The following is a 19,027-nucleotide window of genomic DNA, read 5'->3' on the forward strand; positions in this document are numbered from 1 at the left end:
TAAGTGATGGTAAAGAATCCCAGACCCAGTTCGCGCTTTTCATTTAACATGGACCCAACTTGTCCATTAGTGAATCTTGCTAAAACAGTACTGTTGGTGAGATAAGTTAAATGTATGTGAGAGGAGGAAATTCTGAAGCAGTAACATTTTTTATTTGCACTATTTTTATTATCAACAGATGATACAATACCAAAACCTATTTTTGAGACAAAACATAGTGAAACCCAGCAGAACAACAACATATAGTAACCAAGTGTGAGTACTTATTCTGTTATACTTATTTTTATTGGACAGTTTTCTTGATGGGGCGATTCATAAAAAAGAAGGAAAACCTTGATGTGTGTATGAAAAGAAGTGTGTAAGCTAAATGAGTTACAGCCTTTCATAAGGGGCCATTTACAGCCTGCAGTCAAAGGAATAACATACGTGTTCAATGTGGAAAATAACATCTGTATGTAAAAATGTAATTTTCCATGCATTGCCAAATAGGTAAAGGTCACACACAGATAACCACAAGCATTATCAGCATCATGAGATACACAATATGTGTCTTATTCACATCCACAAACATCTACTGAAAGCATCAAATGAAAAGCAAATGTTGTGGTGTGAAGAAACACTATCAATATGTTCAGCATCTGTCTAAACAAGCCTCATTACTGTAGTAGCTGTTGGCATGGCAAATGGTGTCTGTCTTAATACATGATGTGTGATGCCCACCGCCGAGTTTTTACCTTTTTCGGTTGGCATAATTCCTCTAGGGGTTGCAGATTTGACGTACATTGAAAAACACATTACATCTGATAACAGCACCTCTCATGGGAAATGTAACTTTTTTCAGAAAGGGAGGTTCATTATAGCAAATGAATATACACAAATAGGTACATAAATAGACATATGTTGGAGCAGGATATCTTTGCATACAAAACATATTGGTTGGTAAGTGTCATTTTTTTTGCTCCAAGCTGTCTTGAGGATATAAACAATTGTCTGAGATTTACATGAACATATGTCTTTTTTGGAGGCACACAGAACATCATTGACTTCCAACTGTATTCTAACAATTGGTTTATCCAAGTCTTACTATTGTTAATGTATTGTCTTTTCAATCCAGTCACACATCTATTGTGCGTCTACCATTTTACCCCAATAATCGTGGGTTTCTTTGTTTGTCCTTTTCTTTTTTACGAAGAGAGGTTCTAAGGACAAATGTTGTCATATGTTGTAGTCCCCTGAAAAAAAATGTGTGAGTTTTGACACTGGGTTTTATGAATACGATGCGATTGAGCAAGATGGCGCCGAGGATGGCTGCCGTGTCTCGAGCTCCTCAACAACTCCACATCTTAGTGTTTTTATTGTTTTACTTTGTTGGTTGTTTTTAACTTTTTTTTGCAACATGCAAACCGCCCAAGCGAGCCCTATCATCCAATATGATAGAGAACAACTTTTACACATCAGGTCGCTGGTGGACAGCAATAATCCACGACGACCTGCAAACAATGGAGAGTCTCCGTGTTTACCTGCTGGAGCTCTACCTTTGGAGTGCAGGAGGAAGAGACCACGAGGTTCCCGGGCCGGGGTCCTGGTCAGGCTGAGGAAACGTGAAAACAGGCCTCCTCTACCGAGTTTACTTCTGGCAAATGTCCAATCCCTGGATAATAAGCTGGACGAACTCCGTAGCAGGGTGGCATTTCAACGGGACATTAAGACCTGTAATGTTTTGGTTTTCACGGAGACTTGGCTCGACCCCACGATACCGGACGCCGCCATTGCTCCACACGGATTCTCCATTCATCGCCAGGACCGGACAGTAAACTCAGGGAAGAGCAGGGGAGGAGGTGTGTGCTTCATGATTAACAACAACTGGTGCTCAGATGTGGAGATCATTTCTTCGGACTGTTCTCCCAGCCTAGAGCACATCATGATCGGATGCCGGCCTTTTTATCTGCCGAGGGAGTTCACATCTGTTGTTCTAACAGCAGTGTATGTTCCGCCGCACGCTGACAACAACACAGCGCTGGAGGAGCTGTATGGGATTATCGACAGGACAGAGACTTCTCGGCCAGAGGCCGCATTTATTGAAGAAAGTCCTGCCGAAATACTATCAGCACGTCAGCTGCCCCACGCGCGGTGGAAATACACTGGACCATGTTTACACTCCTTTCCGGCATGGATATAAAGCCCTCCCCCGCCCCCCCTTCGGCAAGTCAGACCACATATCTCTTCTTCTGCTCCCCGTTTACCGGCAGAGACTGAAGAGGGACCGACCTGTGACAAGGACAGTGCAGCGTTTGTCCGAGCAGTCTGACTCTGCTCTCCGACACTGCTTTGGCATCACGGAGTGGTGTGTGTTTGAGGAGGACGATATAAACACACACACTGACGCGGTCATTTGCTACATCGGCAAATGCATCAATGACGTCGTGCCGCGGATTACTGTACGGACATTCCCAAATGAGAAGCCCTGGATAAACGGCGAGGTCCGAGCTAAACTTAAAGCACGGGCCATCGCGCACAGCGGCGGTGATTTGGATGAGTACAGGAATTCCAGGTATGCACTCCGGAGAGCTATTAGCAGTGCGAAAAGACAATACAGGGACAAGGTGGAGTCTAACTACAAGGGCTCCAACGCCAGAACAGGGCTCCTGGACCTGATGGCATCCCTGGCCGTGCTCTCAAGGTGTGTGCAGTTCAGCTGGCAGATGTGTTCACAGACATCTTCAATAGGTCACTGCTCCAGTCTGTAGTCCCCACATGTTTTAAAGAGTCCATCATTGTCCCTGTCCCCAAAAAGACAAAACCCATCTGCTTCAATGACTACCGCCCAGTTGCACTCACCTCCATCATCATGAAGTGCTTTGAGCGGTTAGTCAAAACTTTTATCACCTCCTCCCTCCCTGACTCACTGGACCCCCTGCAGTTTGCCTACAGAGCAAACAGGTCCACGGATGATGCCATCTCCCTCACCCTCCACACTGCCCTCTCCCACCTGGACCAGAGGAACACTTATGTGAGAATGCTGTTCATTGACTACAGTTCAGCATTCAACACCATTGTGCCCTCCAAGCTCATCATTAAGCTCAGGGACCTTGGGCTCAACAGCGCCCTCTGTGACTGGATCATGAGCTTCCTGACGGGCAGATCCCAGGCAGTGCGGATGGGGAACATCACATCCTCCACCTTGACCCTCAACACCGGAGCCCCTCAGGGTTGTGTGCTCAGCCCTCTCCTCTACTCCCTGTTCACGCACGACTGCGTGGCCACACACAGCTCCAACACCATCATCAAGTTTGCTGACGACACGACCGTCATCGGCCTGATCACAGACGGCGACGAGACGGCGTACAGAGAGGAGGTCAGAGCCCTGACATCTTGGTGCCAGGACAACAACCTCCATCTCAACGTCAGCAAAACAAAGGAGCTGATTGTGGACTACAGGAAGAGGCAGAGAGAGGCACACACACCCATCACCATCGACGGGACTCCTGTGGAGAGAGTCAGCAGCTTCAGGTTCCTCGGGGTAAACATCAGTGAGGACCTGATATGGACACATCACACCAGGGTCATATCCAAGACGGCTCGACAGCGGCTCTTCTTTCTCCGCAGGCTGCGGAAGTTCAACATGGACTCCAAGATACTCTGCAACTTCTACAGGTGCACCATCGAGAGTATCCTGACTAGCTGCATCACCGCCTGGTATGGCAGTTGCACCGCCCTCAACCGTAAGACTCTACAGAGGGTGGTGAAAACTGCTCAGCACATCACCAGGACGGAGCTGCCATCCATGGAGGACCTCTACACCCAGCGGTGTAGGAAGAAGGCCGGTAGGATATTAAAGGACCCCCATCACCCCAGCAACAATCTGTTCTGTCTGCTGCCGTCTGGCAGACGGTACCGCAGCATCCGGACCAAGACCACCAGACTCAGAGACAGTTTTATACCACAGGCTATAAGACTACTGAACTCCTGAGCTGTGTGAATGTCTACTCACATCTTTTTATAGTACATACATACATATATATATATATTATACACATCTGCCATACATATCTGTTTATAGTACACATATCTATATATTATACATATCTGCCATATACATCTGTTATACATAATATATGCATCTGTCCATACCTCCTCATCCCACAGTGTAAAGTATTTAAATACTCTCAATGTATTCCACATATGTATATATTTCACATCCTCAAATCTTTATTGTTGATATTGTAAATATTCTTCTCTCTTTTTGCACTATTTTATTTATCTTTTGCACCATGCATGTTGAGTTGTTGGAGGAGCACGCGACATAAGATTTTCATTGCCAACATATACGCTGTATCTGCTGTGCATATGACAAATAAAACCTTGAAACCTTGAAACCTTGATTGATTGATTGATTGATTGATTGATTGATTGATTGATTGATTGATTGATTGATTGATTGGTAGGTTATTTAGCCTAATGTGATCCACATTTATATTTTTCAGCCATATAATAGAATTCAAGGATAGCCTGTTTAGAAACTTATTTAGATTTGCATTTGGGACAATGTGTTCTGGATCTTTTGCCCTCTATATAAACTGTCTTGTCTGCATTCAACCAACATCTGATCTTACATTTTTGCACTAAAAACAACATGCTTTAATGCATGCAGAAGACATACAATGGTTCCTCCACTTTGAGGGTCCATCACCCTATTGAACAACAGGCAAAAGAGGGGGCCATAGTTTGCTGATCCATTGTAACTTGTACAGGAAGCTAACAGCTGCTGCAATTGGTGGAGCAGTACTGACTACATATATGTATTCTTACAATAACACCAGTACTGAAAACTAAATACCTTAGTGACTCCTTTGTTTGAATGTAGAATAAGTGTTGGACTTTAATAATTACTATAATCAAAGATGAGGATACTCACGAGACCCAAACTGAGCACTTAATATTTGGAGAGGGCAGCCTCTTTGAAACTAACTGGGATTAATGCTCTGACTGTGGCATTTCTGCAGTGAAATATAGCTTACATTATGCAGCCTATCTGGAGGAGGCACCGTCTGGGGACTTTGATTGGGTATGGTAAATACTGTGTGAGCATTAGGTCATTCCTAAAAATGTCTGGCACAAGAATATCTTAGGCAAGTAATAGCATGAGCCATTAATGTTTAATGTTGGCATGATGTATATGTTTTTTAAATGCATCATGTGAAATTGTTCGCGGCAATTTCCTCCACAGGGTGTATAATAAGGTTCATAGGTGACTGGAAAGGAGAGAGCACAGAACAGGCAGAATTGGAAATTGGTACAACAACAACTTTAATGAACTTTTTACCAAACTGCACGTGCCTGCCTACGATCACTCCCACCATCTTCCTGTGTAGTACTGGCAAACGGTAAACAGGACTTTGGAGCAGTAAATTGCCATGACATTATTGTTCTTGATAGATTTTGTTTGTGGATCATCAGATTTACGTCTTGGACATTTGGTTAAAGAAACTAGCATGGCTACAAACTAATCACCCCCTCAAGTGAGTGGCATCATTTGAAAGGAACCCTTGAAAACATTAAGGGAGGGGGAAGATGACCTTGTAGATCTTTCAAATTGTAAAAGTAAATTAAGCCGCCACTTGTACCATTTCTCCTCAAGGTACGATTAAGAATTCCCAATATTTAAAGCCATTCCCATTGCAGCGTTATTGTGTTTGGACACTACAAGGTGTCAAGTTAACATATCCCACCACTCCAACAATGCTGGCTTTTGTTGTTTCAATGTTGTGATCAATGCATAATCACAACATTCAAGCTATGACCTTTAATATTGACTGTGCACATGCACTGTATAAAATCCCAATAAGAAATCTGGTTAAGTGTAAGAAAAAACTCTATAAATTGAGTTTTCCCTGCAGATATCAAGCGCTGTTTCCAAAATCCATTACACTGGATAAAGAAAAGTCTGTCTCTTTCCTGAAGGAAGCACAAATTGAAGCATGTGGACACATGTAAAGACAAACACACACAAGTGAAACTCATGTAGTCAAGAGTGTTCAAACACACTAAAAGCGGTCTCTCCATTGATATGCAGTAAGGTCAGCCGTTGCTTTCATTAGTATTCTCTGTGCCAACCCCTCATCATTGCGTTGTTGCACTGGGCCACCTATCTGCAAAGTGGCCATCAGCAGAAAACAGTGCTCTGCCTGCGCCTGATCCTAATGGAAACAAATGACAAAAATAGCAATCTAGGTATTGTAGATCAGGGGAGAAGGAAGTGTGACACACAAGGAGAAAGACAGTGGATTGAACGAGGTCTGACACAGGGAAATTATTAAAAAAACATAGCAGCTTATTTAACATAAAGCATTTGCTACCATGCTTTGGTTGAGTCTTTAGTTGAGCATTTGATACCATGTTTCGGTCAGTGCTTTTGTTCAGTTCTGTTTTAGTTAGTAAATAAAGTCTTGATGTGTCTACAGCACATTAGGAAGTGAGCAAGCTTTTTCTTCGAGGTTAACTGTTGCAATTGTTGCTAGGCTACAGGAAAATGTAACTGATGTGCTGCTTAAATTACACACATATTACTGCGGTTTAAATTACTTGTGTGCCAATTTTCAAAGATCAAATCTGCCAGTGTGGAACAAAAAAAGGGAGACAGACTGATCAACAGCCGTCCCTAGAGCCTCTCATGGCAATAATAAAACACTGCTGCCGCTCAACACAATTCCTGTTAATTAGGCTGTGAAAGCTTGTAAAATAAGTATTATCCTATGAAGTGTACATCTGACAAGAGAGATAAAAGGAATTTCAGCTGAATAAATGACACCACATGGCTAGAAGCTTACTGAGGGGTGGTTAAGACGGAGGTGAGTGAAAGACAGACAAAAAAGAGAGAGTCTGCAGCCTCCCACACTATCGCCCTGTTCCACTGGACCAACCATTAGCAATGACCCGACCATCAACAGGAAACAATGCCTATTCTGCCTGCCCCTTTTTGAACTTGTTTGCCTGTTTGACCGATCTTCTGAATTTGACATTGAAAAATAAGCTCCCTGAACATCCTTCCTGTAACTGTGTCATGCTTTTGAGTTTGAGCCTACCTACACTAGTGAACTAGTTTCACTTTTTACAATTAGCTCCCTTTGAGTTCATTGTTGCTGCTGGTGTTTGTTTAGAGTTGGTTCAAGTTCTTGTGTGAACTTCCTAAAAACGTGCTTGCTTTGCCAGAGTCCAATAGACGCAACTTCATGACGCACCATTAACATATCTGCTTTTACAGGCACACCAGCTTGGCTTTGTTTCCTAATAAGAATGGTTGCCTACATAAAAGCTGTGCTCTGGTTGCTCCTCGACTTGTTAGATTGAATTGCAGGCATTGCTTCTACAACAACTTTCTAATCTTTTCCAACAACTTTCTACCTTTACATTTCAAGAGTCAGCCAAAGGTTGTTGCCTGAGTTGAACCTGCTTTTTGGGCCCAACAGCTTGAATTTGAAAGTAAGGTTATCATCCATTTTCATAATGACAGTTGGGATTCTCTCCCACACAGTAAATCCCTACTTGCCCTGAGTAAAACTCCCAATGAAATGCCCAGATGAAGCAGGATTGTTTAGTTAGAATGAACAGGTCAGAAAAAAACCCTTTTTAATTATATGCTGTTGAGGAAAAAATGCAAATAATCATTTCTGCTTTTGTATACTAAATTATTCATGGTCAAACAACTCCAAATTTGCCTCAGATAACTGTTTGTGAATGTGTTGATGCGTTTGAGATTTCCCATCAAGTCTTATATGCCTATTAACCCTTTGGAGTCTTGGGGCTAATTTGGCCGTTTTCAAGCTACTTTCTTTCTTTTTTATTTGTCTTATTAAATCCCGTTAAGAACTGTTTAGCATGTGAATGTTTGGTATCTTTTTTTTAGGACAAACTCACCTATATAACCTGATAGTTTTTTTTTCTTTCATTTTGACATACTATATAAGTATTTTGGACCCAAAATGACACAAAAAACGTAAAAATGGATTTTGAAAATGATATTATTTTGTATATGGGTAACACAAACATGCACAACTAAACATTTTGAAAGCTGCAAATATATACAGGGGATGTCACTATGATAATGTAAAAGTTAGATAGAGGTATCATGAACCTATATACACATTTTATGAACAAATAGCAGGTGCATCCGTAGACGTTTTTCACTCATTACTCAAAGTTCTGTCAACCATGACAGAGTATTGTAAAGTATTGTATCTTCAAAACTGTAAATCTGTCGAACTATATTTCAATTCTCAATGTTTGTCTGCCACTTTTCATCAATCACTCTTTCTCTTCGTCTCCCGCCGTCTCTCTTAGTCTATCTTCCTTTCGCTCTCTCGATCTCCCGCCGTGTCTCTTCGGCTCCCGCTGTGTCTCGTCATCTTGCTTCGTCTCGCTTCGTATAGCTCCGTTTACCAAAATACCCATCCTGTTGAGCAGGGTCTAAAGTTTCCAGCATCTTCTTCCGCTCCGTAAAATGATAAAATACAGCGAAGATATTAAAATATGCGCTTCCATTTCAAACTTTTGAGCGCTTGAAAAAAATATTATTGTATAAACTTTAAAGCATCGTATCTACGTTTTCACTGGGTCAATTTGATGAAACAAAGAGGCAATGTTGTCCGGACTGTTGGTTTTATGCAGCACCGGCATGAACATTTCGCGTGATCTGATCATGCCGGCGTGATCATCGACTCCTAAGGGTTAACTAGATTGTTGCTCCCTTAAGTGAGAAATTAACCTGTAATGGAAACAAATGCGTGTGAAAGAGAGCTTCTCTCAACTTTATAATTGGAATAGAATATTGCTTTAAATGTCAATTTCAAGGTGTTTGTTTCACACTAACTAGCTCTTTTAGCGATACATATTGAATTCAAAGTTGGGATAACATTTAAACAATCATTGTTAGAATTTCAAAAACAGTTGATATTTGTAGTCTGCAAAACTGACTTGCAAAACAGTGAATAACAATGATTCCTAAATAAGTTTGAAAGGAACATCTAACTGTTAAGAGATTTCTTATGTCTCAAGGTCTGGTGACTTTAGAAATATTAGGAGCTTGATCGGCTAGCTACTTTCATAGCTACCCTGACTAGCTAGTATTTGCATGTTTCTAGCTAGCCAATATGTAAAAGGTTAGCTTTTTTGTATTAAGCTTCCAGCACCACCTATTCAGTGAGTGTACTCGCTGAGCCTTGTGGTGAAAACAGCTAGTTATTTTCCTTTGGCACCTCTTCTGCTAGCTTGCGCCGCTTCATACAGCTAGCGTTTTATAGCGCTTCGGCCTAGTCTGGCAGCTACGATCACTTTATTGTAAAAAGTTCTCTCTCTGCACGTCTACTCTTTATCCTATTCATCCAACCTACTCTATTGTTCTTCTTTTCATCATTCTACATCTGCCCTGCAACTTTGTCTCACCTTGTCCATCTCTCTTTAAAGTAGCCTAAGGCTGTGGGGCATCCATTCTGAGAACACTCGGCCAACTTCTCTACAAAGATATTTGAAAAGTTTCTTAGTGTCCTAAAAGTTCTTCACATCTATAAAATGATTTTCAGAAAATGTCTTTTGTGGTGTGATATTTGAAGGAAAGAAGAAAATAGTTTTCATGGTATTTTGCTGCCATTTGTCAATATGACTGAAGGTTACTACTTTTTTACATTTGTGTTTTGGTATACGGTTAGAAGTTTTTCCATATTCAAGCAATATATACATATGAAGAATGACATTGTATTCAATATGTGAAAAGATCACCGGAACTTTATGTGAACATTACCAAATATCAGTTTGATTCAAAACTGTTCTCTGTTTCTGTGTTTTCAAATAATGTAATAAAACTAAACAGATGGCATATATCATAAGACAAAAGTGTCCTCTAAATCTCCTTTATCCTCCACCATTAGTCTCTCCATCTCTCACTCTCTTACAGCTTTTCTTTTTTAACTGAGCCCTGCTTTTTTTTTACAGCATCCATACAAACATGCATTTCTTGAAATGTATATGACCAAGCATTCCCAGTAGGCTACTGCTTGGAAAAAGTTCTCATTGTCCTTAAATATTTCTCACTTTTGCATGATGTACCGTACATTGTATAACTTTTATCCTTATTTATATTTCGGATTTTTGTTGGATTAAATTGAGTGGAGAGGTTCCAGTACGTCCAGAGGTCTGGTGCAAATTACAGAACAACACAAGGGACTCTTTAGTTATAAAGGAGTTTGCGACATTAAGTGAAAGGAGCCTCAAAGAGTGCACAATATCAGTGGGACACATTTTTGAAAAAGTTTGCTGCTCAGCATCCGTCCTGCTAGTGGGGATTGTTTTTTGAAGAACTAAAAAGGAGTGAGATATCTTCTGAGTGAAAGATATATGGAACTATGGAACTGCCTTGTGGTGTGCCTCAACACACCACAGAGCAGTCTTTAACCCAACAGCTAACAGCATTGAAAGGTAAGGGTATTAGCAGCTTGATCTTTGTGGCATTCGAAGGACTTGGTTATTTTAATTTAATACTGAAAATGTAAATGTTCTGACACATGTACATTTTGCATTTGGTGTTATCTACACTGGAAAATCCAGAGGGTGAAAACCATAGATGTAGATGTGGTTCCCTTCCAATGGCAAGGTAAAGCGGAATTTTCCCTACCCATACCATAACATTCTCATCTTGTTAATTTGTGTTAACCCCACAGTGGTTCGGGCAAGACCATGTAGAGGGTTGCCTCTGCAATTTTGGTATTTTCAGCAAAAAATAGGTTGTTTTGAACAAAATAAAGAAATGGGGAATACTTGACCTGGGTATCAAGTGACACGCTGCACTGTGCAAATGCTAACATGCTGATATGTAGAAGGTTAATAATGTTAACCATTATTTTTATCATCTTAATTATCCTTTAGCAAGTCAAAATCAACTTATTAGTTCCAAGTACAGCTGGGGCATGTGAATATCAATAGTTTTAAAGGTATTTGATAGAAAGAAATACAGGACAAATTGCAATGTTTGCCTTATGAAAACACTAGATGAAAGGTCAGGGTATCAAATATATTAAATGTGCCTTCTTCGGACTTTCACGCCCCTTCTCACTACATCCAAGGCTCTAGTCATCTTTCGTAAACATTATTTTATATTTTACTATTATTTTTCACAGTAGATACCAAAAGTATTTTGTGAAAAGTGACGATGGAAAGATTCAACGGGTCTACTGCTTACTTTCAAGAGGCGTTGCACCAGTTAAAAGCTTATAACCCCACCTTAACCTAAATTCAAAGTGGCAACTAAAATTCTATAAAGTACCTTTTACTAAGTCAGTCAAGAAAAGTACCATTTAGGTGGAAATGCTGCTATAATGTCTCAGCCAAATATCATGGCAACCTATTCAATAGTATACAATATCCTCATTTAAGAAAAAATCAACAAAGTCAGATTGATTATCTTTCAAAGGATAAATGTGCACAAGTATTTGAATGGCAATCCATCAGACACTGTGTTTAAGATGGCAATCATTCTCAAACTTGGTGTTTAGCATTTTGACCATTTGACCAGAAACAATAGCAATCATATTTGAAAAAAAGCTGGAAATAGCGAGGCCGCTCAGTGACCAATTACGGCTAGCACTATCTAGCTTACTACGTTAACAAGGTACGGCCGTGATTCAGGTTAACAAGGACATTAATCAGGCTGCTAATTACAGCTAGCAAAAAAACATAGTTTAAACTACATTTATCAACAGTAAAGTGTACTTAAGGTGGATACAAAGTATTTCAGCAAGTGCACACACAAACAAGAGTAAACAAAAAACATGTCCTTTGAGTTCTGATGGCAAGATGGCACTGTATATACATCATGCAAAGACACACTTAGAGACGAGCTTCCTCTTGTGAAAAAAATAACTTGACAATATGTGTCTGTAGAGAAGATGTGCTCCAGCAAGCCTTTTATGGGTGTTGACTTCATGTTCTGTGGCTTCCTGAGAGTGAGAATAACTTGACAGTAGCTGTGTCGCACTATGCCCTGTCTTCACATGTGTGGGTGGGGAATATGAGCTTATTTTCACCTCAATCCTTTTTCTGTGGCAGGTACTAGATCTTTGTATGTGCCGCCACCTTGTTATCCCTGCCTCGAATACCTGTGGCTTGAAAATAGACATACACCCCCCCACACCACCCAACCCCCAAAAAATTAAATGACTCTGTCGCTCTGCCTTATATCACCTGGTTGCCTGGTGTTATGTGTGTGACTTCCTATGGTGCTAGCCCAGGTACTAAAATAGCTTTTGTTAATCCCTTGGGTTTCGAAAGCTGTCGCCATACCTTATATCAGCTGAGCCAAGCAGGGAAGGAAAGAACACATAGGTATGAGCAGTGGAGGCATGGGAAGGGGGGGTAAACAAAAGAGGATGGGAAAGGAGACAAAAGGCGCCGTTAGGAAAAGTAAAGCAAAACAAATAGTAAGTTAGAAAGATGAAAATTGGAAATATGAAAAGTACCCTAAGGGCTGCAATCTAAGTCATCTATTTCTCTTGATTTGACTCTTTGATTTCTCCGTGCAGGGCGACAGCCAGTCACTCAATCCTTTAAACAGTGAATCTCCATCAATTATTTACCCTCAGCCCTTGCACTTTTCCACTACAGATTGCAGGCTTATTGCAGATCCCTGTAATCACATCTCCCCTGAGCCAGCTCGGGCTGAAATAGTAATGGAGGATACATAACATCTAAAGCCACAGCATGTTGGGATGTAGTCCGCATTGTGCATCAACACTCCTCCAGCCATGACTCACCCGCAGTGGCGTAGCCTTTAAAATAGCTTATAATGGCCTGCAGAAAGGCCTGTTTAACAATGTCACACACATAGAAGTGCTTTCAGCATAAGGAGAGGCCAAGCAGAGACTTCAGTGTGGACAGGCTGCTGTCAAAGCAACACACAAATGTCTATAATATTGTCATTGTTTAAATAAAGCCATAAATCCAACCATAAATCTGTAGGCTACACCTATGGAGATTATATTCAATATATATACTTTTAATGCAATATTTAATGGTGGAAAACTATTAATTGCTGCAAGACATGCGATCACATACAGAACTTTGCTCGAAAAGGCTAGTCAGTCGAGAAAAAAGGTTTTTGGTTGAAACATAAGAGCAGTTCAGTTGAAAACATGAGGAAACAAGTGAAAAAAGCACAGGTTTCTTACTCAACTTGTCAGTGCCAGCAGATACTTTACAATTTATAACATGTTATTATTAAGCTGACGGTTATTATCCAAAGCAACTTATTCACTTCAATGACTAATGACTAATGGGGCTTGAAATTGAACCTCTGCCCCTCAGATAAGTGAATGCCTATTTACATTACATTTAATTTAGCTGACGCATTTGATTCAAAGTGACTTGGAGCAGGTGCAATAAACCTTAAAGATACAAACTCAGAACGAGAAAAATATAGATATAGTCGCTTCATATAAGCTGCACCTTTGTAAGTTCTGGTGCATTGGTTTAAAATGGGCTAATTAAAAATAATTGTGAATTTGGTTTAATGGCCAAGGTACAAGAAAAAGAGGTTTTTGTAGATGTGTAGACTTTCTGCAGTTCTGATGTCAATGGGGGCTCAATCGACCAGTTAGAGGCAGGATAGCAAACAGCTGTGTTGTTGATGAGGAGTACCTGGGTCCCACTCACAGTGAGGGAGTACGATCCAATTGGCTAATGCAGAGTTTTGTACTTGCTGGAGCGAATGGTTAAACCATGTTCTAAATGTAAGAAGGACCGGATCCATTCACTGCATGGTAGGCCAGTACCAGGCTCTACATTCAGATTCCGGCCCCCACCGGGAGCCAGAGAAGGGAGCAAAGAGGGGTATAGGTAGACCAACTATGCTATCTTAGTGCTATTGTGACTAAAATCAACATAAGGATTTTTAGAAAGTGGGTCAATTTGCAAAATAACACTGTTCCAAAAAGTATTTTTAAGTTACAAGTTAAACAAAAGGTTGATGCTAATTCAATGGTGTTAGGAGTAAGGAAAAGTGATCAACATAATGTCATAAAAACAAAAGCCACATGCAGCAGGAGCACCACTTATACAGTGGTATGGAACACTCCCAAGGGACCTGCCAGTGCTTTCTGCCAATAGGAACTTTAATATGGACACATATCCTGATGCTGATCATTTTTATAGAGATGGGGATATATGGGCCAAGCTGAAATGTGAGCAACTGCAACTATTGAAGCTGAACGGGGACAGCATGAGTGGTTTCCTTCTGGATGGCGCAGCAGATAAAAGGCGTTGTTTACCGGGATGAGGTATTGGAAGTGTGCGGCTTCACACAAAGTAACATCAGGTGGCCTGTGGCTCTTCATCTTACATCTCACTGTGGTCTCAAATTGCTTTGACAAATCACAACTGAGTCAGGGAGGCCCTCTGTCAAACTTCAAAAAGCAGAGAGAAGGAAAAATGAAACTTGGTATGGTTCAGGGCTGAGTGAAAATAGGCAAATTGGGAGATAATTCATAAGAAAAAAGAAAACATCATGAGCATGCCAAGGAGCAAACCCTATTTTTGTCTCACAGTATGAACCTGTTCAGGATTAATGCATAATTCATCTGTAAAACATTCTTTGTTTTATCAGTAAAACAAAAGTATCTTCCCAAAAAAACACTCAAAAGTCACTGCTATCAAAATTCAGTTGTATTATAAATATGTAATAGTAAGGTAAAGAAAAACCTGGTATTAAAATGCATTCCATACATTGAGGAAAGAACAATTAGTTTGCCATTGATGTAGACCTAATTAATGAGGTGTAGTCAAGCCCTAAATCATATGCCGTTGTTTTATCAAGCTCTTTAGCGGCTTTGTTGGTCATTGCATGTCAAATAACAAAGCAATCAGATTTGCTTTACTTTTACTTAAAACAAAGGGATGATTGAAGAAAACATCTGTGGCATCAGGCAATCCACACAGATGACGTGAGATCATAATACTGTATATGGGACCCGGTCAGTCAATACATGTAGGTCTATGGGAAATGCTTCCTCACAGCTACATTATAATGATAATAATGTTAATTTCAATGGTCAAAGTAAACATTTGTAATTTTTAAAGTCAAAATGGTAACTTTATTTGCTGCATAAAATGTAAAAACACTGGCGAGCCAAGGAAATACCAGTTTAAGTGTTGCCTGCCACTCCTCCACTAGCATACTGACAGAACATCGATCCCCTTTTGATTTTAATCTAACAATATATTGACACCGATCATCATTCTCTAATATTTTGCCTGACTGACAATGGTAATTGGGCTCATATTGATAACAAAAATGCACGGTATTCTTAATTTTTTGATGTGATTAGCGTAAACCTGCAAATCTGTGTTTAAAGGCAGTCAAATGACAGTGATGATTTCACTCAAAAAGGGGCGTGGCCATCACATAAAGGTAAAGTACATTGATGGGTTGCCCTCATCTACGCAATTGTACCTGTTTGCAACCTGATGAATCACTGCCTGCTGGCCATCAGAAAGAATGCAGTGCTGCGGCACTTACTCATTTGCATTCATTGGCTTGCCCTTTGGGTAGAACTAAGGATAGCTGAAAGGAAAACAGATGTAATGTAGACTGAATAACCAAATGTAACTTTGAAAAAAAATAAAGATTCAAGCTCAATATTGCAGATTCTAAAATGCTCCTATAAAGAACATCTATAGTATATTGGAGTGGAAGCCTGTCCTCCCAAAAACACTAATGAGGCTGAAAAACAGCTACAAGAAGCTACTGAACCAATTTAAGAAACATAAATAAACCCAAGGACGTGTAAATAGCTAAAAATGAGTGTCCAGCGGTGAAACATTTAAATTAATTGCAAGGCAGAAGCTGCAGAAAGTATGTGTCCACGGTGGTTTCAGATTACATGGCCGCGACATTCTAGAAAGTTCAGATGGTGTCTTAATGAGATTGAGGTCTGCGCACAGGGCCAGCGGGAGACGGAGGGGGTAAGTTACAGAAAAACACACAAACACACACACACACACAGCAGGGAAAGGTGTGTTTTCGAATACAAGATAAGAAAGTAAATGAATTACTCTCTGTATTGTTCAATGCGATTCAACACCTTACACGTACATGAACACACACATATAACCCAACGGTATCACATGATGCTAGAGGAAGCGTAGGTGATCGGTTCCTTTTTGGATGGACTTCCATTGTAAAAGATAACTATCAGGTAAACAGAAGCTGGTCGGATCAAATGTTGTGTGTGTACGTACGTGGTTCTGGGAACATGCATGTGTGCTTTTGTTTTTGTGTGTGTGTGTGTGTACTCATGCAAGCGTACCATCAGGGTGTGAACGCCGAGCTGGTTGTGGTCTTGCAGAACAACCTCATGACACTTTAATGAACCAATCAAAGCTTATGGGTTTCTGGTTGTTGGATTGTGTTCAGCATGTAGCAGATGCGGAGTTCAAGGAACGCTGACCTAAAAATAACAAAGGGAGGAGATCCACTGGCACTGGGCTTAAGATATCATGTTGGATTGCTCCGGATTGAATGGTAGCGATGGCAGATGAGACTGTGTGTTGATGGTGTCAAGTTAAAGCAGCAGGGCCAAAGAATGCTGATTTAATTCTGGCCTATTGTCCATAGCTTTGTTTCAGAGTTCCGTTCATGTTGGTGGCAGCAGCTTTTAGCTTTGATGGCCTGCGGATTTGGAATAAACTTTTTCCCTTTCCTGAAGTGTGTTATACTCTACAGGTGTTGGTGAATGTAAATGGTCTGCAAAGTGTAAAATCCCTGTGTTCCCTCCAGAGGGAGTTTCTCTCTCACACAGTCCCCCCTGCCTCCATTGGACTCCTTTGTTTTCTAATATAACATAGTGACATCACTATGTAACACTTGTATATTGATTGTATTGGCTGCGCTCATACACATTGTACATGATATGCTAAGGGCGGTAAATTGCTAAGCAATTGACCAATCACAACAGAGCCGGCCAGCTAACCAATCAGAACAGACTGGGTTCTGATTTCAGACAGAGGGTGAAAAGAGGTGCTGCAGCACAGGCAGTTTGAGAAACATAAAGAGCTTTTTGAACATTAAAGCAAGGATACATGTCACAGTAGAGGAACAAAATACAAATTTGAACCTGAAAATTAACTTAATATAACCTCTTTAAAATTACACATTTTATCATTGCCTTCTATGCATTTAGTTTTTCTTCTGCTTGACGTGTGTGTAAATGCCTATGTAAAGCACTTTGAACTGCCTCTGTTTATTAACTGTGCTATAATAATAATAAAACCTAACCTCCTTTTGTGTTGTGCATGAGAAGGTTACATTCACATAGATTAATAGTTGTCAAATACCTATTTTTTTATTATCGATGTATCTGCTGATTCTTTTCCAGATAAATCGGTTGATATAAGACCATAAAAAATGTGTGTCTAGTTTTACAGGTCATGGAAAAAAAAAAAGAAGATATTTTGAGTTTTCTGTATTGTTACTGCGTCATCGTGACCATTAACTCACACTGCAAACAGCAACTGCTTATGGCTTATATAGTCAGCATTAGTGTAATCACGCCAATTTGCCAAAATATAAATAAATAAAGTTTAGAAAATCGGGGACTCACTCAAGCCCTTAGTGACCATACCTGAACATTATCCTTCCTGTTTCTCCATCAAATCATAATTTGAACCTTTCTACAGTTCTGAGGGGCAGTGTTGATTGAAGCAAAAATGTGTCCGTAAAGGTGATATTTTTGTGTATCTTTTGTCAATATTTTGCATTGTCATTTTCAATTACAAGCCGGGCAATTGCCAACAAAATTTACATAATGGACTTACACAGCAATCCCCTACTGTTTTTGTATTACGGACTAAAAATTAGATTTGTGTTTGTACTTTCAGGTGCATTACAGAGTTAAGATGGAGCTTTCCTGAAGGGATTATTTATTCAAATATACCGTGATTGGCATTCGGTTCGTGTCCTCATGTCATAACGTACCCATGGTCGCACTAATGTTCTTAGTAATAACTTATTTTACGAGCATTTCCGTAATTCCGTCTTTAGAAAATCCTCAAAAGGTTGTCTGGACTGAGTCATAGTATTTGAATTTAATGTTCTTTCGATGCTGAAGAGTACCACTTAAGCGACCAGCGAAGCCTTTTTACACGGCTGTTTTGCTTTATGCTTTCTCTGCCTGCATGACGCATTCAATGACGCAACATCCCTATTGTGTGTTGCACTTAACCCCCTTCCTGTTAACTAGTTCTTCTGTTGTTGATTTGTTCTGTGTTACGGAAAGTTTGCCATAATACCATTCCCTTTCCTGTTTCTTCTGCACAGTACACACTCCCATCAGTTCAATCATGCAGGATATAAAAATCACTTTGTTTAGAGGGAAAATGTCTGTTTAGATATTTATATTGTACATTTCATTCAGATGCAGAGCACACATGCATTAATGACTAGAAGAGAACTCAGAAGGCACAGAACTGAGCCAAGATCCATTGATTTTTACAGGAATCTTACCTAGATCAAAAATATTTTTGTTTCTGGCCTGTGGTAAAGATTGGCTCCAACATGGGTTCTTCCTTGGCCCATGCTACATACATGCTTCTACACAGTGTCATGTTAATCAGGGCCAGTGTTTCCTTAATACACTTACAATAGTAATTGTATGGCCCTACTTTTTTTAAGGATAGATGTCAAGAAATCACTTACACAAATGGTTCACATTGAGATGAACTAAAAGCAACATGTGAGTCGTTCTTCTGACCCAGTTCTGGCACACATGTTCATTAACCTTGGATAAAATTGGTTTGATGTACTACAAAAAACGGTCAATATGTGTACTCTTTCCCCTGCAATACTTCACAACAAACACATCAACTGTTGACATACTTAAGGTTAATTGCATTTCTTAACCATTGCATGGATGTGTGTAGTTTTGGTGTCCAATTTGATGTTGGTTTCAACAATATTTAGAGCATTGCTGTGCTGTTTTAAGAACAGAGT

The sequence above is a fragment of the Eleginops maclovinus genome, chromosome 23, assembly GCF_036324505.1.
Source record: "Eleginops maclovinus isolate JMC-PN-2008 ecotype Puerto Natales chromosome 23, JC_Emac_rtc_rv5, whole genome shotgun sequence".
Taxonomy (NCBI): domain Eukaryota; kingdom Metazoa; phylum Chordata; class Actinopteri; order Perciformes; family Eleginopidae; genus Eleginops; species Eleginops maclovinus.